Source organism: Carassius carassius, chromosome 17 (assembly GCF_963082965.1).
Source record: "Carassius carassius chromosome 17, fCarCar2.1, whole genome shotgun sequence".
Classification (NCBI taxonomy): Eukaryota; Metazoa; Chordata; class Actinopteri; order Cypriniformes; family Cyprinidae; genus Carassius; species Carassius carassius.
This window is the reverse complement of record NC_081771.1, coordinates 19,777,024-19,799,599: the sequence shown is the minus strand read 5'-3', so window position 1 is coordinate 19,799,599 and position 22,576 is coordinate 19,777,024. Positions and strand designations below refer to the sequence as shown.

Here is a 22,576-nt window from a genome sequence, read left to right as displayed (position 1 = left end):
AATATAGAATCGACTATAAAATTGTATTATTAGTCTACAAATCCTTAAATAATCTTGCATCATCGTTTTTATCGGATTTACTCCACCCATATACTTTAAAGCGAGAACTGAGATCAGGAAACAAATCACTCCCTCGTATTCCTAGAACCTGCTTGAAAAAGAGGGGAAATAGAGCTTTTGAAGTGGTGGGCCCCACTTTATGGAATAATCTTCCTATTCATCTTAAAATGGCTTCCACTTTAACAGGGCTAAAAACATATTTGTTTGGAGTGGCTTTCAATGTGTAATTTACTTGAACTTATCTTTTTATGCACTTTAATTGATTGTTGATAGTGACGTTGTTGGTACATTACATATTTTATCGTGATTACTTTTAATGTGTATTTACTTGAACTAACTTTTAATGCACTATATTTGATTGCTGATAGTGACGTAGCTGGTTAGTATGTATTTTGTCGTGATTACTGTACAGCACTTTGGTCGGCTAAAAACCGGAAGTAAATGTGCTCTAGAAATAAACAAACTTGAACTTGAACTTGGAAGGCGAAAAGGTGGCTGGGACTGTTCCAGGTGCTTCTGACCACTCACACGGCTGTGAAAGTAGCAGAGAGAGCAACATGGATCCATGCCAGCCATTGCAGAAAGGTCCCAAAGAAAGGAGTGGAGACACACATCAACAAGGCCAGAATCCAGCCTAGACATTAAGCGTCCTTATCAGCGGGAAGAACAAGGTTAAGACTGAAAAACAGCATCGAAGTAGTCTGCGCACAAGTGAAAAGATAAATATGAGCACCATAATTGGGTACATCGTGTTTTTTTCATATTCCAGACTACAGTGACAACGTTACCAATATCATCACCCACATGAGAATGGCCGTAAAAGAGCCTGAGTGTACACATAATGCTGCTTAATGATTTTTGCTGCTATTATGTCTACCATGTATTTTTCAGTTGATATCCAGCTCAGTACAGAGACTGGTGAAGTCTAGTGTTTCCCATCAAATGGTTCAAATGATTGTGTTCAATGAAGACACTATCATGGATTTGAGTAGGGAGAAAACTATTGATTGAGGGGCAAACAGTAGCCGGAGCTACAGTGAAATTTGTTCAATGTATGAGATTTATGATATTTTTTTTTTGAAATAAGTAATGTCCAGGCCTATCTGAATCTATACTGTTTGCTTGCTTAAAATAGGGTCTGTCCCCATACAAAAGCCTTAGCATATTTTCTAACTTCTTTTACAAACTTAAGAGAGTGATCATTTATGAGAAAATGAGGGATGAAGAGTATAAATGTGATGATATGCCTTAAGTTTGGTTGATTAAGTTATGTTTATATTCCTGAGGGTGAATTTTTGATTTTGAATTGTGTTCATATCTGTGAGGTGACTGAGGGTCTGACTTGCCTGTCAGAAATGCAATAACAGTGTTTTTATTCGTTTAGCCCAGCCTCCAGAGCAAATACAATGCTAAGTGTGTAGTGAAAATATAACCAGTAGTAATACATTTGTATGCTTTAGTGATCAATGAATGATAAAAAGGGGGAAATTGTGGTGGAAAAATTCATTTAACATTGCTTCTGTAAGCCCATATGTGCATGTGTTTTCTTAGAATTGCTGTGTGGGTTCAGAAGGGCGACACCTGGGGGGTAAACAGATGTCTGAGAATGACCTGAGAGGGTCATTGGGCCATATAGTGGGGGGACAATGCCTTAGGATGACCTGAGGGGGTCACCTAAGTCCTAAATGTGTGAGAAATGAGCCACAGAGAGTGTGTTTTATGTTATCCAAGGAAATTTACAGCTGCTAAGACTTTGTAACCTTGAAGCAGCAAAGGGATATAAGGTGGAGGACCGCCCTCTTTCCGGGTCAGTCGCACTCTGCAGGAACTCAGCGTTTCTGTATGACTGTCTGACCTTCTATGCAAAGAATAAAAGCTTTCTTTTAATTATAACCTGAGAGTGAGTCTGTCTCTTATGCTGATGAGAGTTGATTTAATTTTGCCACGACAAACATCAAACTACAAATCACACAGAGTAAATATGCGTACGACAATACAGACAGTAAAGAAATACAAGAAAAAAAAAGAATCCAAATGAGGGAGAGAGAGAGAGAATGAGTGAGAGAGGATGAGAGAGAGAGAGATAGGCGAGATCACAGAATAATCTCACAGTCAGGCAAACTCACAGACAGTAACCTTTGAAAGACAACAAGGAATCAGATCACCTTGAAAAGGTAATAGACAAACTTTAAGCAGCATTTAAATCTCCATAGAAAATCAAAACTTGCATTGGGTCTCTTTGTGCGGAGAACAAGCGTGCGTGTGTCGTTCTTTTGGAGCTGGACGTGTTCTCTCGTGTCTTCCGGGGCTGCTGCGGACTCGCGCGATGTTTGAAAGGTCCAACGAACGTAATGATTCAGAGTTCGTCTTCCTCGTGTAGAGAGGAACTTAGTACAGAAACCAAAGAAAACGGAGATGAACGCTCCCTTAAGGAGCCATGAGAACAGGCTATTCTCTCAGCCACAATGCTGAGATCAACTACCCGATGGAAGTGCAGAGATGAGGAGAAGGTAGACAAGACAGAACTTCCTGGTTCAGTCCTCTTTATGGGTGGACTGGTTCATGCCTCTGTTTGCACGAACAACCAATGAACTTCCGCGATCTGAAGCGGGAAAAAGTTCCTTTGTCTCTGAGGAAACACCCACTCGCGTCAGTTATAGTGTCGACAGAATTGAAAATTTTTCCTAAGAAAGATTGTATTTCTGAAACAATGCATCTTTTTGTAATTTGTCGTCGAGATTCGACACAGTCAGGTTTTTACGATTATAAAGATACCATAAACTATAATTTTGCGAGTCAGGGATACAGAGATACAGAGTTGTTCCTAACTACATGCATATAAAGTTTGATTAAACACACGATAAAATTGCAGACACTCCAATTTGATTATGGAAAGACATCTAATTCACAAAAAGGCAATACTCAATACATTTAGAATACATCGAGAAAAGGTACTTTTTTACAAGAATTCCAGTGAGCTGGCTTTGCTGTTCTGTGAGTTGGGTCATAAAGTTTTATGACCTGGTCAGGGGTAGGGTTACAACTCATGATTATATTTGAGAACATTCACTCCAAAAACATTTCCAATTTACAAGTCAGCACATTATAATCCTCGCATAACAGGATTAACCATTTTATGCAACACACAAACCTATTAAAATACATCATAGTAATAAAATGATGAAGGTAAAGAACCAATGAATCAATGAACTGCTCATCAGTTACATCCCCCCTTTCCGTCGGATGAAGTCCCTGTGTGGACATCATTGGACGGCAATCATCACGATGGGCAGATGACAGGTGAATCATGATGGTCATGTAGCAGGTGGATCATGATGGCAGGTGGTTCCTGAAGCTGAGGATTCAGCTTGATTAGGTTCGGTGTGGTCTTTCCGGGGATTCCATCGGAGACCTCCAGCCACGGTTGTCATGAGTTCGGCTGTAGAGGTTTGCATCTCGTTGAGTCTCCTGTATAGGATGAAGGTCACACCAAGGGTCAGGGTGTGACCAATGACAGTGGAGATGCACCGTGCAGTGTCGGCAGCAGTCCAGGCTCGGACCACATTTGATGGATTCAGAACGGGCTGTCGAGACGGGAGTAATGTCAATGTGTTGGGTGGCACCTTTCGGTACTCGAATCCACATGCTCTGGTCAAGCAGGTTGACACAGGAGGCGGTGTCATGCTGGTCGTAGGTCAGTGTAGCTGTACGCACAGGAGTGTTGATGAGCCATCTGTCACCTACAATCTCTGCTTGCGTTTCTGTGACTTGTGTATGAGGCTTGGCTTCGGCCGGGCAGTGTGGGTCGCTGACCAGGGGTTGCAACCCGCAGATTCCTTCAGCGTTGTCTCTGAGGAAGGATTTGCTAAGGCAGAGATAATGAATGTCTTTGGTCAAAGTACATATGTGCAGGTTTGGGGCCAGGTACAGCTGTGTGTCACTGTCGTGGTAGGCCACCACATCTGGAATGTGTGTCTTGGTGTGGGTGTTGCTTTTCCACAACCTGACATTGACAATGTCTTTAAGTCTGTAGACTTGGCTTGACTCGCTGATGGGTTGGTTCAGGAGCACATCCACTTCCCTCTGTTTGGGATTGATGTGCAGTAGGATGGCGCTATCCAGAGAGTTGGCCAGGTGTATTTGTAGCAGGTCAGCTGGCATAGTGATGGCGTAAGCCAGCACAGTTAGCACAAGGCTTAAGGGTATCATGTACTGTGGGGTTTTACCCGTGGTTAGGCTGTCATTTTAGGAGCTAACCTCCCACAGCATGTCTGTCGTTAATGCTGTAAACAGCTGAGCCTGGGCAAAGTCATTCTGCAAGACAGTAAACAGCGGTTTCATGGAATTCACGGTCTGGTTCGCTGCATTGACACTGGACATACCAATGTTAAACAGAGTTCTGGGGGCAGCAGCGACTCTGAGCAAAGTTCCCAGGAACCGTTTGGAGTGGTGGTTGTGTCCACCTAACTCCATTTGTGTAACAGTCACTTTCTCATGTTGGTTGAACATGTGTTTGACATCAGCATTAGTGTCAGTGAGGGAGTCCTCTCTCCATTGGACACCTGTCCAGCTGTATTGGGTTACAGTGCTGGTGTAGTGTGCTCTGTCGTTGGTGATCAGGAGTCTCAGTGGTTCTCTCGGTGGCAGCTGTCCTCTGGTTGGCTGACAGCACAGCATGACGAACCACAGCAGCATCCTGGTAAAGATAACAGGGAGAGAGAGAGAGAGAGAGAAAGGGGAGGAAGAAACAAGTGAGGGTTGTCTTTGGTTGGGCAGGGCAGTTCCTTTGCTTCATGGGCACTGACTGGGTTTAGCTCACCTTGGCCCATGTTTTGCCACATCTTGCTGGTGGCATGACGCTTGCTTCAGTTTCTCATCAGTGGCTCTGGTGCTGCGTTGTGCAGCACATGATGCGTCATGGAAATATATTGGCATTTTCCCCTTTTGCTCCATGGCATTACAAGCCCTGGCATTGTGATGTCAGACGGTGCACAACCCACAATGTAGTTCTGTGCACGCAGCATGTGCTTTGTATCATGCAGTGGTCTGGGGCATTGGTTGTCAGTGACTGTAGACTGGGTGCCAGGGTGGATGGAGGGGTCTGAGAGGTGGTTAAGCAAAGTCATTATGGAGGTTTCAGATGCCCACATGTCTGCAATGTTGGTCTTTGAGTCCTTGGTGATCTGTATCGCTCTGAAGTGCATTAGCATCTTGTAGAATTTGCTGCACTTGAGATTGAAAACCTGTGTAAGGCTCCTATGTCGGTGTGTCATCAGTCAGTTTGGTATTGAGAGGTGTAGCAGCTTCATCAGTCTCACTGACGTTCTGGTGGGAGACTGTGTATACTGCGATGTGTTGGTCCTCTGTCAGATCCATTCTGCACACCTGGTCTTTGGTCACCGCCATGACAGATGTGATGGTGACGAATTTGAAGGGTGCAGTGAACAATGTGTTGTTTGTACTCCCTTCGGGTATCAGTGCAGGTGGAATGGGCCCAATGACAGGTAGTACAAGTTCAAAGTCATTAAAGTCATGGCTCACTAGCCATCCCAGCTGGTAGGCCTTGGGAATGTTGATGTCAGTTGCCGTGCAGTTGTTGCACAGGATGTAGACTATACAAGATGACACTTCAGTGAGGGAAGTGGCTTCAAGTGTGAGTCCGAGTTCCACACATTCAGGTAAGGGTTGGAAGAAACCCAGCGTGTGGTTTAAGGTTTGACCACATCGCATGTTGAGCCGAACAGCGACCTCTTTGGTGTAAGCTGGTACCACCGTTCCCTGTTCGTTGACTAAGGTGCAGAGGAGTGAACTTGAGCCTTGGTCTGCTGTTTGGGCTGTGTACCCATGGCGGGCTGCTGGGGTTCCCGTGACCTCTGTGACCTGGCAGTCTGGCTCTGTGGGAGTTCCCGTGACCTCTGTGACCTGGAAGTCTGGCTCTGTGGGAGTTCCCATGACCTCTGTGACCTGACAGTCTGGTTCTGGCAACCTGTGTGGCTGGAGGGGAAGAGGTTCTCGCACTTGAGCCCAGACTTTTAGCTGTTTGAAGTTCAGTAAAGGGTCAAAGTGGTCTAGCAGGTCTTTGCCGATGAGAGATGTGTGAGTGTTCATTGGTGAGACATAAATAGGATGTACTAGACTCATCGATCAGGTCTTCCATGCTCACTCCTTTTTGGCCCACCCCCTTTTCGACAAGATTGCCCTGGAATATTGGCATCGGGCAGGTGTGATGATCGATGGGTGGTTAGGACCGGTCTCATGTAGCTTGCTGCGAAGGCAAGTAGTCAAAGCAGCATTTTCTGGTACCTTGGGTTTGTGGTACCTGGTGTGAGGAACTGTGCTGTCTCGTTCAGGGTGTGCAGCTGTCAGCTGTGGAGTTTGTGTGATGCTGTCAACTTGTGATGTGACAGTTAGCTCTGTGATCTGTGGATGACGAGCAGTGTCCGGGGTGCTTGGCTCATACAGATGGCAGTTAGACAGGGTGTTGGTTTCAGTTCTTATGCTTAGACATAAGCTGTCTGGTTCATCTTTCTTGTCTTCCTTGCGAGTTTTCATGTAAAGAAGCTCTTTTAGCACCCTCAGGATTTTCTGCTGTCTCAGACGTGGCTTCGCTGTCTTTTCCTGATGTGGGCTCAGGATTGAGCTTACCAGTGTCATGTCGAGAGTGGTTCCACTGCCAGCTGTCGGGGCCTTGTGTCCTGGATGGTGGGGATCGGCCCAGAATCTTTCAGAGCGAAAAGACCAATGCAAGTTCGTTCTACGTTTAACGAGCTATATTCATATGGGCTGTGCTTTTATGAGAATTTTATGAGACTTTTGGGGCTAACTGATGCAAACAGTCAGACAGTTCAGTGGCCAAATTAACTTGGGTCATCGAAGGACCTGAAATGGAGATTTGACAGGCAGTAGCCTAGCGGGTTGCGTGATGACACCGGCTGCTGGTTGTCACTCTACATTTAGCTTCTTTGGTGGCTCCCACAGGTTACAGTCTCTATGTGAAATGAAAGAAACAAATCACAACTCAAGCTCACTGGAACGTTTGTGTTTGTGTATGTGTATATGTCTGTGTGTTGTGGAATGTGTTTCGTTTCTCCTTTGAGGCTGCTCACGTGACTAGAATTTATCACTCCAGAGTGTTGTAAATAATTTAAATCCAGCCAGGCTGGCGCCAGGAATTCAGCTTGCAGAGTTTGGTTTATATGCCTGAATTTAAAAGCTAAAAAGCTTTGGTTTTTAGCCAAGGAAGGTGTATTGTTTTAGTTTCAACGAACCATGATTCATTAGTTCAGAACCAATGAATCAATGAACTGCTCATCCGTTTAACATTCAAAAAAATTTATACAATGCCCTCCATAAGTATTGGAACAGTAAAGACAAATTTGTTTTGTCACCTGTGGTGTCAAGACATCTATAAATATAATTAAAATATTAATATGAGGCAGATGTACAGAATGTCATATTTTATTATATTGTTTCAACACAAAATGCTTTACCAACTAAGTAGTACAGTACTTTTCAGCAGAGTTTCATCCCTCTACCTAAAGTGAGCATAAGTATCGGGTTGGTTTAACTTAAAGTAAATGTAAAAGTGTGTAAAAGCTAATATTTAATTGCAAATCCCTTGCAAGCAATCACAGGAGTAAGTCGGTTACCCATAGACATCACCAAACTCTTGGTTTCACATTTTTCCAGGCCTTTAATAAAGCCATTTTAACAGTTGCCTGTTTTAGTTGATTTTACTGACCGTTATTTTTAGTTTTTTTGTTTATTTTTTTTTTCGCATCCCTTGTCATTTGTCTGTCATTAAGTGCTGTTGATCTTCTCAGCTGACCTGGTCGTTGTCGGTATCTTTTTCAGGAAATTCCAAGTCAATCTCCAGATTTAAATCCTATTGTACAAGCATTTCACCAGTTCAAGAGGAGGCTAAAGGCAGAAACTCCCCAAAACAAGCACAGCTGAAAATGGCTGTATTAAAGGCCTGGCAAAGTATTTCAAAGTGTGAAACCAAGAGTCTGGTGATGTCTATGGGTCACAGACTAACTCCCGTAATTGATTGCAAGGGATTCACGAGTTCATGCTTACATATAATTAGCTGAGGTATGGTATGCGTATTTGGCGTGCTGTCCGGGGAATGGCTCCGAGCTCAGGAATGGCCCGAACCTAGAGTACCCCCTCTTCCCCGTCTAATTATAAAGTGAACTCGATGTGAGGAGATGGGGTGGAGGAGGGATGCTGATTAACCGTCAATGGATAGAGGTAAGTCAGCGATATTTATACTGTGGGATTGATTACTAGATTGTGGTCCACCTGTGTTGATTAGGCTATTTATCTGACGCGCTCCTCCCAAACCTTGTTAACGAGAACATCACTTCACAATTAAATATTAGCTTTTACATTTACATTAACTGTTCCACTTTAAAAGTGCTGTACTTCTTATTCGGTAAAACATTTTGTGTTGAAACGGTCAATAATTAAAATGTGACATACTGTACTTCTGCCTCATATTATTATTTTAATCATATTTATAGATGTCTTGACACCACAGCTGAGCAATTTTGTCTTTACTGTTCGGATACTTATGGAGGGCATTGTACACTCTAAAAAACTGATGGGTTGAAAACAGCCCAATTTGGGTTATTTTGGCAACCCAGCGCTGAGTCAAAAAAGAGACGAACCCAATGCTGGTTTATTTTAACCCAACCAGTTGGGTTATTATGTTTAACCCAGCATTCTGGGTTGCTTTTTTATGGTTTAAAATTATTACATTGCTAGGCTAAAATTAACCCAAATTCAGCTAGGCATTAAACCTGCAAATCCTGTTCATTTTAAAATCACTTTTACACACAAATAATAACCATCAAAAGGTAAATATTTATTAAAACAGTCAAAAAGTAACATGCATGTAAGAAGAAATGCAGAAAAGTATGGCATTAACAGCTTCAAAATTGATAAATAAAGCATTGAACATTTGTTGAATAAAACTAAGATCAAATTTGATTTTTTTTTGTAAATTTTTCATATGAAATGAAAGTGACGTGACAAACAGCAAAGTATACCCATACTCAGAAATCATGCGCTGCCTTTAACCCATCCAAAGTGAACACACACACAACCGGAGCAGTGGGCAGCCATTTATGCTGCGGCGCCCGGGGAGCAGTTGGGAGTTCGGTGCCTTGCTCAAGGGCACCCAAGTCATGGTATTGTCGGACCGAGATTCAAACTCACAACCCTAGGGTTAGGACCTAACTCTATAACCACTAGGCCACAACTTCTTGTATAAAAATATACAAAAACACTTATAGATTAACTGTACAATTAGTGTACAAGTTCTTTACCAACTATTCTAGCATACAAGTAAAGCACAACATTAACACTGAAATTATAACATTTAATAGACGCATATGTGTGTTAAAGAATGTGAGTAGGTGTATAAATTACAGTGTGCAACCTCCATTTCTACTAAACAACACAGAACAAGCATTTAACATTTTGTTTTTACAAATTAAACACTTACAGTTTGTTTCATAGTCCATGAATACAAATCATGCATCACTGTCAATTTTGATGATCTCTTCAGCATAACTGATGTAGTCATGAAGAAGCCCCATGAGCACAGCATGTCACATCTTTTACATCATCCAGGATAGCGTCCTCCTTTCACTGCTGCATCAGTTTAGGGGAAAGGACATTCTCTTTTTGGACCAGCATTCATCCCAGTCACCGCCGGTTCTTCATCAGTAGAGAGGATCCTGTGCGCCTTGTCTCCAAAAATTTGATTGATGAGGGTCATAAAAGCCATCTGTTCTGGACACCTGTTTGTACATCCCCCCTCCCCTCCCTGTACAACCCAGTGACCTAAATATGAACTTATGAACCTAAGAAGGAATTCGATGAGGGAGGGGAAAAGGTTTTTTGTGTGTGTATGTGTGTTGGGAAACTGTGGTTTTTTAAACATTAAAATGTGAAATATGGTATAAGGGAAGTTTTTATTAAGGTTTTAAGTACACAGTGTATTTCAAGAAAAAGGTTATAAACATATGAAATGGAAACAATGTAATGATCGTTTTTTGTCCTACTTGGAAAAGTGTAAAAACGTTACAAATGAAATAAAAAGAATACTAGGTTGCTGGTTATTTATCTAAAACAACTGAACAAGTCAAAAAAAACTATCAGATACGTTTCGTTAAGCAACACGTGAAAAAGATGTGAGAGCTTGTAGCATTGCAGTTTTAAAAGGTGTAAAAACATTGCTAAAGTTGTTACAAATTAAATAAAAAGAAAACTAGGTTACTGGATATTTATGTAAAACGACTAAAGTCAAAAACTATCAGAAAAAGGTTATAAACACAAACGAGACGAAAACAACGTAATGGTTGTTTTTTTTCGTGCATGGAAGTGTAAAAACAGTGTTAAAGTTGTTACAAATTAAATAAAAAGAAAACTAGGTTACTGGTTATTTATCTTAAACAACTAAACAAGTCAAAAACTAACAGATACGTTTCGTTAAGCAACACGTGAAAAAGATGTGAGAGCTTGTAGTATTACAATTTAAAAAGCTTTTTTGTTACCAGTTAGAAAACTAGGTAACAGAGTTTAAGCATTTGTACCTTACCTCATACTAAAAAAAGAAGCAAATGTAAAGCAGCGATACAAACCAGAAAAGTTGGCATTTGTCACGTCGGGATGAAAATTTAAAACAAAAGAAAAAAGATGGTAGGCATTTACGCGGATCTAAAATAGAATACATCAGACAAGATACTTGTCAAATCTATGCAGTACTTTACCACTAACTACAATTTTAAAAAATCGAGACTGTTACTGACAGAGAGTTAAACAAAAGAAAAAAAGATCTCACAGCAAAGTGTTACGATGTCTCCGGTAATGTTAGATCGACTCAAACTAAAAAAAGAAGCTAACGTAAAGCAATGTTACAAACCAAGAAAGTAGGCGTTTGTCACGTCGGGTGAAAAGTTAAAACAAAAGAAAAAAAAAAGGTAGGCATTGACGCTGATCTCAAAGAAAATACATCTGACTTTACCACTAACTACAATTTAAAAAATCTAGACTGTTACTGACAGAGAGTTAAACGAAAGAAAATAAAAAGATCTCCCAGCAGAATTTGCGAAGCCTCCGGTAAAACAACCTCACAGCATGCTGACACACTCAGAATGCTTACCTCCGGTCCCACTCAAACCACTTCTTCTTCCTCTTTCACGCAAGGCTTTAGGTGCATTTACTGCCACCTACAGGGCAGGAGTGTGGAGCATTGACCTTAATGAAAACTAACTCAAACATAAGAGATAAAAGAAATACAAAAACAAAATGAATGATAATAATAAACTAAGTAGTGATTCTTTAAATCCTGTTTATCAACTCTTTGAGATACTTAATCATTGAAACATTTCTATAGTCACATCTATATTTAACATTTTCTAAAATGAGATCTGATTTATTTCTATAATAAGTGCTTGTGTAAGTTGTAATCTTTCGTTGTCATATCTTTTACATTTTATTAAAATAGTTTCAACTGATTCAGGAAGATCACATTTAACACAAAGTGTAGACACATGTTTTTCCTTTTATAAATAATGACTGATTAAGTGCAATGTGTCCAATTCTATGGCGAGATCTTCCTTTCTATCCCCAAAATTCTCCTTTCATTTCCAACTGTTCTTTGTATATTATATAAATGTCGTCCTTTATTCTCACCATCCCATTTAATTTGTCACGTATCTTTTTATTTTTTATTTATTTTTTAATTAGTCCTTTTATTTCTAATTTACTCATTGGAGTATTAAATACGATGTCTGACATTTTAATGCTTTTATCTGATCCACTATTCACTACATTCTATTCCTATATGTGCAGGTATCTATACAAAATAAATATTTGTTTTTGCTTGTATTCTGAACAAACTCTGTAAAATGACTGACAAAATGTCTTGTCTAGTTGAAGATTTGCCACTCTTTAAACTTGATAGTGCTGAAAATGAGTCTGAACATATGACTACTTTAGGTATATTAACGTGTTCAACCCACTGAAGAACCAAAAATATGGCAATCATTTCTGTAGTATAAACAGACGGATGATTAGATGTTCTTTCTGGTATTCTATACCTAACCCTTTGAACATATATAGCTGCTGCTGCTGTATGGACTGTTTCAGGATCTTTAGATACATCTATGTATATAAATTACTTTAAAACTAGGTTAGCCTATATGCTCTTTATTTTTAATCAAAACAAAAAACCTTGATGTTTTATTTTATTTTAATAAGCCACTCATACTTACTTTAGTAGCCTAAATCATTGAATATGTCTTTTATTTTGTTAATATTAACTTCTGGCATGAAATTCTACATTCATAAATGTATATGTTTTTCAAAATTCCCCCACGTTTAGTGGCGTTTAAAGAGGAATTTGTGATGTATTTGGAGACGTTAAAAGGAATGAAAAGTCCCAAAGCAAGATTTCTGTATTCTTCATTAGAGGACTTTGGTTTCTTAATGTGAAAATCTGTTACTCACTTACTTTTTCGTTCTTTATCTTTATATATATTTTTTATTTTTATTTTTTTCTTCAGTGTTGTTTTATTTATTTATTTTACATTTATTTTGTTTTATGATGTACAGAGTGTGAACAAACATTTAGTGTAATCTCAGACCGTATTAGTAAATCTACCAGTAATGTATGCCTTTCTGTATTAATGTTCAAAGCAACCGATGTTTTTACTTTAAAATTAGGTTAACCTATACGATTTAATTTTTTCATCTCACCAAAAGTTCCTTGTTGGAAAAAAGTGTTGTTTTATTTAATTTTAAAAAGTTACTCACACATACTTTAGTAGTCTACATCCTTGAATACGTACGTCTTTTATGTTGTCAATATTAACTTTATTATTAATCATTGTTATATCGTTGCTATATCAATCAAAACACACGTTTAGACATACAAATATTAAACAGGAATGAATGTGGTAAGTCAAGATGTGCTTTTTGTGCCAAAGAAACTTCTACAACATTACAGGAAAGGCTAAATATCTCATCTCAAGTAGTGCGTAGAAACGCGTCTGGTGTCTGGCATCTGATGTCTTTGTGTTTACTGTTACGACCATGTCAGCGAAGATTGTAAAACATCTAAAGGTTTTCGGGGTTTGCAACTCAACTGTAATCTAATTAGTTTTCCGGGGGTTCTGGTGTTGTAAATGGTGTGCTGCAGGTCAGCTAAAGTAAAAAAAAAAAATGTTTGTGTATTCAGTGATCAAAGGGTGACAATTTCAACATATTGCTTAGGCCTGTGATCGCGAGGTTAGCTGAAAGTTCATTTACTGGTCAAAAGGATATGAAATCTTTTAACAAGTCAGACCATAGGAAAATGTAGTTTAATTCGAGTTAATTTAGTTTATTTTAGTTACATTTATAATTTTTATTAACCCCTAGATCTTTCAACCTCAACATAAACGTACTGAGAATGCAAACAAGCACACAAACACAAGCATAATCAAAAACAAACGTAAACACACACACACACAGACGTAAACATACAGAAAACATGAACGTGCAAACAAAATAAATACAAATATACACTCAAACAAGTACATAAATACACAAACAAACAAAATAGGTCACAAACACGAAAATACCTATATTAGATTGAAAATGAGTTGTCATAAGTTTTCTTTGAAACCAAAAGTGTTTGTTGCTACAAATGTCTCACAGAACTTCAACAATAGATTAGACGTCCTTTCTCACTTTCCAAATGGTGTTGTTAACCATGATGTTTAAAATAGTTTAAAAAAAAAGTATTATTTTTTTAGCTTTCATGTAGGATTCATGTCAGCATTCAAATGTTTTTAGCAAGAGTCCAGAGATATATGAAAATAGATGCGTGAAGAAAAAAATAGTAAGAGGTTTTTAAATGACAGACTAAATGGTTTACATTGTTTAAAACAATTGAGTTTATGCATTTCTCTTGAATGTGTATACGGTAACCGTTGCATACATGAAGCAGAAGAAATACATAACCTCGTAAAAGCATTGTGGTTGATGTTAAACAATAAAAAAAATATTATTTATATATCATAACTTACTTTCTTTTCAAAACACAATAAACATTCTTATGACTTTTTTAACTGCGAACAACCGCAGTTAAAATTATTTTACTTACAGTTTTGGGGAGGTTACTATGAACTTTGTAATAGGTTATCGATCACAAATTACCCTATTTAAAATCTAAAAGGTTGTGCAACTATATCAATTTCACGGTAATATTGACACGGGTAAATATTGGAGTTGCATTTCCAAGATAGAGAGAGCTTCGTGACAAGCTGAAACTACAGAGAGATGCTTGCATTCTAATAAACAGGTATGCATCCATTCAGCTAACTAACGTTATATCTATCCGTATATTTTGTGAAACGATGATGTCTTGTGTAAAACGCAGATGGACTAGCTCTCATGTAGAGTATAATGTAAATCTACATGTGTTCTATATCTAGCTGGATAAAGTAGCTTCAAATGCAGTTCACTATCTTGTTCGATATCATAGTATAAACGTAGCCTAATTATAATTATTAACGAAAGGCAACCGTGTTTTTTTTAACATATATTACTACTAGCTAGATGGAATATTGATTTGATAGGGGTCTGATAATTCATATATCTCTCCGTTCGAAAATACGTGATTGTCAAAATACTAAGGCTGGTGACACACTGGCTGCGTGGCGTCTCTGCTGCGTGCCAGAAGCGTGGCGGCTGCTGCTGCTGTAGGTGACATAGAGGGAGACCGCTTACAGACCAGGCTCTTGTCTTCATGACAACAATATCTATACTTCATGTTGAACATAAATATAAAGCCTACTGATAAAGGACACCGTCAACAGTATTGATGGCAAAATAGACTTATGTTTGACAGGTGCAATATTTGAAAATCGATAATTATTTATTTATTTTTAAATTACATTTGTATCTGAATTTATGTCAACCTATAGACTTTCAAACATCAAAATGTCATGAATTAATATGTATTTGTGTACAAAATTACATATAAACATATTTTCCTATTATATTTTGCCTGGAAACGCTTCCAACACGAGTGCGTGTCGCGTGAAAAATAGGCGTCGGTTCTATTTCTAGCATGCACACGTTTTCCGCGCGGCTCGAGCCGCGCCTGAGACACGCGTCTCACACAGGCAGTCTGCAAGCTCTAACCTATTAACATGGGAGCCGAATTAAAAACTGACTAGCCACGCAGCTGAGACGCTTGCGCCACGCATCCAGTGTGTCGCCGGCCTCAGTTAAAATGAGTGAGGAATGTGGGGAGCGACAGAGCGCGTGTTCCAATGAACAACAACTCCCATGAGCCTAGGCTCTTTCCCGACGTCATCAAAGTACGTCTCATGTTATTGTTTTGATTGAGTGACCCCTGGTGGCCAAAAATTCCAAACTGCACGTTTAACTACTCTAAAATATGAGTCAGATGTTTCAGGAGTTAAAGACGTATGCTTATTTCCTATTTGGCCGATGTATATTTATTTGTTAAATTGAACTGTTTTACCAAACCCGTTGTTAGATGCCATGGCATTTCCCTTCATAGGTGTGCAAAAACTTGATTTCAAAACAGTATCATAGCTGTTAAACTTACTAGTTGTGTTTTTAAATATGTATTTAATCTCCAAGCAAATCTGATTTTGTGGTGGTTGTGCTTTAAAATGAAATGATCACAATCCTAATTTAAGTGATGAAGGATTTTGAAAAGTCTGACGGTCATTAGCTGTTGAGCACTCTAATGTTAACCCCCGGCCTGTTTACATGTTTCAAAAGATTAAGGGTTGAAAACATTACAAGTCTTAAAACATGTAATCAAATGTTATCAGTTACATTACTTTTTTAAAGAAATTGATATAGTTGCACAACCTTTTAGATTTTAAATAGGGTAATTTGTGATCTATAACCTATTACAAAGTTCATAGTAACCTCCCCAAAACTGTAAGTAAAATAATTCCACCAAGGTCTCAGCTACAACTAAACGTTAAAACAAAAACTTAAGGTCCTTGCTGGCAGTTTTGTGAGGTGTGTGTGTGTGTGTGTGTCTTATACTACAAACTTATAGTTTGTAGTAAAATATATGTGATTTTACTACAAACTATAAGTATTCTAACTAAGAAACATAATATGTTTTTATTTATTTTTTATTTTCCAACCAAACCGGTTGTTCGCAGTTAAAAAAGTCATAAGAATGTTTATTGTGTTTTGAAAAGAAAGTAAGTTATGATATATAAATAATAATTTTTTTATTGTTTAACATCAACCACAATGCTTTTATGAGGTTATGTATTTCTTCTGCTTCATGTATGCAACGGTTACCGTTGCACACATTCAAGAGAAATGCATAAACTCAATTGTTTTAAACAATGTAAATTTAGTCTGTCATTAAAAACCTCTTACATTTTTTTTCTTCACGCATCTATTTTCATATATCTCTGGACTCTTGCTAAAAACATTTGAGTGATGACATGAATAATAAATAATACTTTTTTAAAACTATTTTAAACATCTTGGTTAACAACACCATTTGGAAAGTGAGAAAGGACGTCTAATCTATTGTATAAAGTTCTGTGAGACATTTGTAGCAACAAACACTTTTGGTTTGAAAGAAAACTTATGACAACTCATTTTCAATCTAATATAGGTATTTTCGTGTTTGTGACCTATTTTGTTTGTTTGTGTATTTATGTACTTGTTTGAGTGTATATTTGTATTTATTTTGTTTGCATGTTCATGTTTTCTGTATGTTTACGTCTGTGTCTGTGTGTGTGTGTGTGTGTGTGTGTGTGTGTTTACGTTTGTTTTTGATTATGCTTGTGTTTTATGTGCTTGTTTGCATTCTCAGTAAGTTTATGTTGAGGTTGAAAGATCTAGGGATTAATAAAATATATAAATGTAACTAAAATAAACTAAATTAACTCAAATTAAACTACATTTTCCTATTGTCTGACTTGTTAAAAGATTTCACATCCTTTTGACCAGTAAATGAACTTTCAGCTAACCTCGCGATAAGCAATAAAGTTGAAATTGTCACCTTTTGATCACTGAATACACACAAAAATTTTTTTTTTTTACTTTAGCTGACCTGCAGCACACCATTTACAACACCAGAACCCCCGGAAAACTAATTAGATTACAGTTGAGTTGCCAACCCCGAAAACCTTTAGATGTTTTACAATCTTCCTGACATGGTCGTAACAGTAAACACAAAGACATCAGATGCCAGACACCAGACGCGTTTACGCACTACTTGAGATGAGATATTTAGCCTTTCCTGTAATGTTGTAAAAGTTTCTTTGGCACGAAAAGCCCATCTTGACTTACCACATTCATTCCTGTTTAATATTTGTATGTCTAAACGCATGTTTTAATTGATATAGCAACGATATAGCAATGATAGAAGGTAATATTGACAACATAAAAGACGTATTCAAGGATTTAGACTACTAAAGTATGTGTGAGTAACTTATTAAAATTAAATAAAACAACACTTTTTTCCAACAAGGAACTTTTGTTGAGATGAAAAAATTAAATCGTATAGGTTAACCTAATTTTAAAGTAAAAACATTGGTTGCTTTGAACATTAATACAGAAAGGCATACATTACTGGTAGATTTACAAATACGGTCTGAGATTACACTAAATGTTTGTTCACACTCTGTACATCATAAAACAAAATAAATGTAAAATAAATAAATAAAACAACACTGAAAAAAAATAAAAATAAAATAATGTATATATATATATATATATATATATATAACAGATTTTCACATTAAGAAACCAAAGTCCTCTAATGAAGAATACAAAAATCTTGCTGTGTAAATAAAGCAAATAAATAAAATAAAAGACATATTCAATGATTTAGGCTACTAAAGTAAGTGTGAGTGGCTTATTAAAATAAAATAAAACATCAAGGACTTTTGTTTAGATTAAAAATAAAGAGCATATATAGGCTAACCTAGTTTTAAAGTAACTCATATACATAGATGTATCTAAAGATCCTGAAACAGTCCATACAGCAGCAGCAGCTATATATGTTCCAAGGGTTAGGTATAGAATACCAGAAAGAACATCTAATCATCCGTCTGTTTATACTACAGAAATGATTGCCATATTTTTGGTTCTTCAGTGGGTTGAACACGTTAATATACCTAAAGTAGTCATATGTTCAGACTCATTTTCAGCACTATCAAGTTTAAAGGGTGGCAAATCTTCAACTAGACAAGACATTTTGTCAGTCATTTTACAGAGTTTGTTCAGAATACAAGCAAAAACAAATATTTATTTTGTATAGATACCTGCACATATAGGAATAGAAGGTAATGAATAGTGGATCAGATAAAAGCATTAAAATGTCAGACATCGTATTTAATACTCCAATGAGTAAATTAGAAATAAAAGGACTAATAAAAAAAAAATAAAAAGATACATGACAAATTAAATGGGATGGTGAGAATAAAGGACGGCATTTATATAATATTCAAAGAACAGTTGGAAATGAAAGGAGAATTTTGGGGATAGAAAGGAAGATCTCGCCATAGAATTGGACACATTGCACTTAATCAGTTATTATTTATAAGAGGAAAAACATGTGTCTGGACGTTGTGTTAAATGTGATCTTCCTGAATCAGTTGAACCTATTTTAATAAAATGTAAAAGATATGACAACGAAAGATTACAACTTACACAAGCATTTATTATAGAAATAAATCAGATCTCATTTTAGAAAATGTTAAATATAGATGTGGCTATAGAAATGTTTTAATGATTAAGTATCTCAAAGAGTTGATAAACAGGATTTAAATAATCACTACTAAGTTTATTATTATCATTCATTTTATTTTCGTATTTCTTTTATCTCTTATGTTTGAGTTAGTTTTCATTAAGGTCAATGCTCCACACTCCTGCCCTGTAGGTGGCAGTAAATGCACCTAAAGCCTTGCGTGAAAGAGGAAGAAGAAGTGGTTTGAGTGGGACCTGACGTAAGCATTCTGAGTGTGTCAGCGTGCTGTGAGGTTGTTTTACCGGAGGCTTCGCAAATTCTGCTGGGAGATCTTTTTATTTTCTTTCGTTTAACTCTCTGTCAGTACCAGTCTAGATTTTTTAAACTGAAGTCAGTGGTAAAGTACAGCATAGTGTTGACAAGTATCTTGTGCGGATGTTTTAAAGACGGGGTCCGATGTATTTTCTTTGAGATCAGCGTAAATGCCTACCTTTTTTTTTTCTTTTGTTTTAACTTTTCACCCGACGTGACAAACGCCTACTTTCTTGGTTTGTAACATTGCTTTACGTTAGCTTCTTTTTTTTGTTTGAGTCGATCTAACGTTACCGGAGACGTCGTAACACTTTGCTGTGAGATCTTTTTTTCTTTTGTTTAACTCTCTGTCAGTAACAGTCTCGATTTGTCATAACTTACTCACCCTATGTTGTTACAGACCCACACAAACTCTGCAAATTTTTGGAACACAAATAAATATATTTAATATTTTCTTAATTTTTGTCCTCCATTGCTAGTCTGGGAGACCAATATTTTCTTTTGAACATACATGTGCCCTTTCATATAATTTAAGATTTAATCATATATAAATATCGGAATGGATTACTTCTACAATAACTCTACAGACTCTCAATGGATTAACAAAATTATAAGATTTTTTTTTTTATATATTCGTGTTGTAAAGACACGAGGTTTGTGTACAAAGGTTTGGAATGACATGAGGGCAAGTACAGTAAATTATTTTTTTTTTGTGTGAAATTTTCCTTTAAGAGGGAAGACCAAGAATGATGACTCTCCAAATCGGACAACTCCAAAGTTGATTTGAGTTCTGCAATGAGAAACCCAGACATCGATGGTTTTAATGGAATGAGCACGTAATCACACTGTTGTTGCATCAAAATGTGAAGTAAACAGGCAGGAGACAACAGAAACATCTATTTTCTAAAAATAACTTACATAAATCTCAAAAGAATGATGCTCTCCTATGTCTCTGGCTTTTAACTTCTTCTTCTTCTTCAAAAAAAAAAACATTTTACTCATAAAAAAAACTGATAACATAAAATTATGAAGTTCACTTGACTTAAACTGTCTTTCCCTCTCTTCCAAAGAAGTTGAGAAAATGACCTCCTCCTCACTCCTCTTTTAGAGCTTTCTGTCCCTCCATTAAAAATTTATATACGGTATACTGTCCATGTCCAGAAAGGTAATAAAAACATCATCAAAGTAGTCCATGTGACATCAGAGGGTCAGTTAGAATTTGTTGAAGCATCGAAAATACATTTTGGTCCAAAAATAAGGAAAACTACGACTTTATTCAGCATTGTCTTCTCTTCCGGGTCTGTTTTGAGCGCGTTCACAACACTGCATGAACGAATCATTCGATTTAACAGGTCCTTCTTGAACCAGTTCACCAAATCGAACTGAATCGTTTGAAACGGTTCGCGTTTTTAATAAGCATTAATCCACAAATGACTTAAGCTGTTAACTTTTTTAACGTGGCTGACACCCCCTTTGAGTTAAAATAAACCAATATCCCAGAGTAATTAATTTACTCAAACAGTACACTGACTGAACTGCTGTGAAGAAAGAACTGAAGATGAATAACGAGCCGAGCCAGATAACGAACAAAAGATTGACTCGTTCTCGAGTCAAGAACTGGTTACATCGGTTTTCGGATCACCAGTACACTGAACCAAGAACCGTTTCTGTCGGACCCGTTCGATTCGAGAACCAAGGAGCTGATGATACTGCGCATCTGTGATTCAGCGTGAAGCAGATTGACACACAGGGCATCTGAACCAGACTGGTTCTTTTGGTGATTTGATTCTGAACTGATTCTGTGCTAATGTTATGAGCGTGGGTAAACCAAAGGCTTGAATGAAGGCCAATCATCGGCAAAGACGTTATTACATCGAGTGCAAAAGAACCGGTGAACCGTTTTTTCAACCGGTTTATTGAATTGAACTGTCTGAAAGAACAGGATCGCGGAAAAGTATCGAACTTCCCATTACTACTGATGATCTGAAAACCAATCCTTAGAACTGGTTCTTGACTCGAGAACGAGTCAATCTTTCGTTCGTTATCTGGCTCGACTCTGTGTTCATCTTCAGTTCTCTCTTCACAGCAGTTCAGTCAGTGTACTGTTTGAGTAAATTAATTACTCCGGGATATTGGTTTGTTTTAACTTCAACTGTGTGTAGTAATTTAATGTGTATATATTTTGAAGCATTGAAACACTATAGAAATCGCGATTCATTCGATTCTTAGCATTTTAAATCAATTACTGTCCGAAATCAGCGATTCACGATTCAAAAATCATGTTTCGAGATCAATGCATATGAATCGTCGGGATTTGTAATCGATTGCATCGAGAAAACGAGTGAATCGTTACACCCCTAGTCCTTGCTAATAAAGAGAAACAGGGATCAGCCTTAAAGTCTTCTCTTTCAGCACTTTCTTTTACTCATAGCTTCAGAGTGGTGAAGGCCATGCAGCAGTAAAGAACTGGACAAAAACTCAGGACCTCTGCCTTTTTGATCTTGTTTTTGTTTCTTTGTACTGATGCAAGCACTGGGCTTTGGCAGTAAGTCATTTATAAGTTAGGATGCATTGTTTTAATATTTACATGTTTTTGAAAAGTGTAAAAAAAATATTTACGATTTCCTGTTTGTCTTTAACTTGCCTAAATAGCTTCTAACCAACAGGTAATTGATTTCAAATCCCAGACCATACAGTGCTATGACTCAATGGGTCAGAGACAATGATGATATATGTCACGTTGTTGTCAGTGTCTCCTTATTTTTGCTGTTGTTCTGTGGTTTGATCATTCATCTTTGAATATCTTTATATGGATCTTCTGTTTTATTTAACAGAAAGTACCTCACAGATGAGCACAAGGTCAAGAAAGGATGCATCTTGGAGGCTTCCAGGTGGACCATCGGCTGAATGAGAACTAATGTATGACACCATATGATGAATTATATGGATATTCTCTGATTTAAGTGTCATTTTAAGACTAAATGTTCTGCTTAAAATTGTGTTTAGGCAATTCCTAAACAGGTGAATGGCAATGACTGTGGAGTTTTTGTCTGTAAATATGCAAACTTCCTTTCTCAAGGAAAGCCACTCACATTCAGAGAGGTAAAACAGTGCTATTGTTCACACCTTTTAATCCTCAAACATTCTATTATGCTCTTGATTCATCTCTTTCTCTGTAGTGTGACATTCCACTCTTCAGAAAAGTGGTGGTTTGGGAGATAATACATCAGAAGATCCTGTAAGCCCTGAAGCAACCAGTCCTTCAAACATTATCAAACATCTTTTTTTTTTTCTGTGTAAATCGAGCGCAGTTTTAAATTCTGTCAGGCCATGGAGGCAAGGCTGTGAACAGCTGATGCGGTCAGCTGTCAAATCGCTCAAATCACCACCTCTCTCCTATTAGACACGGGACATATATATATGTGGCACTACGGCTCG

General features: G+C 37.5%; 2 long non-coding RNA genes across 2 annotated transcripts in view; one reads left to right on the top strand and one right to left on the bottom strand.

The window, feature by feature from the left end:
• The window catches only part of LOC132161292 (uncharacterized), a 329,747-nt gene that overhangs the window by 271,731 nt on the left and 35,440 nt on the right, over positions 1-22,576 (bottom strand). The gene's annotated exons all lie outside the window — the stretch shown is intronic.
• LOC132160557 (uncharacterized) lies at positions 21,971-22,395 on the top strand. Its single transcript, XR_009438038.1, has 3 exons — positions 21,971-22,057; positions 22,145-22,240; positions 22,318-22,395. It is a non-coding gene; the product is annotated as an uncharacterized LOC132160557 (long non-coding RNA).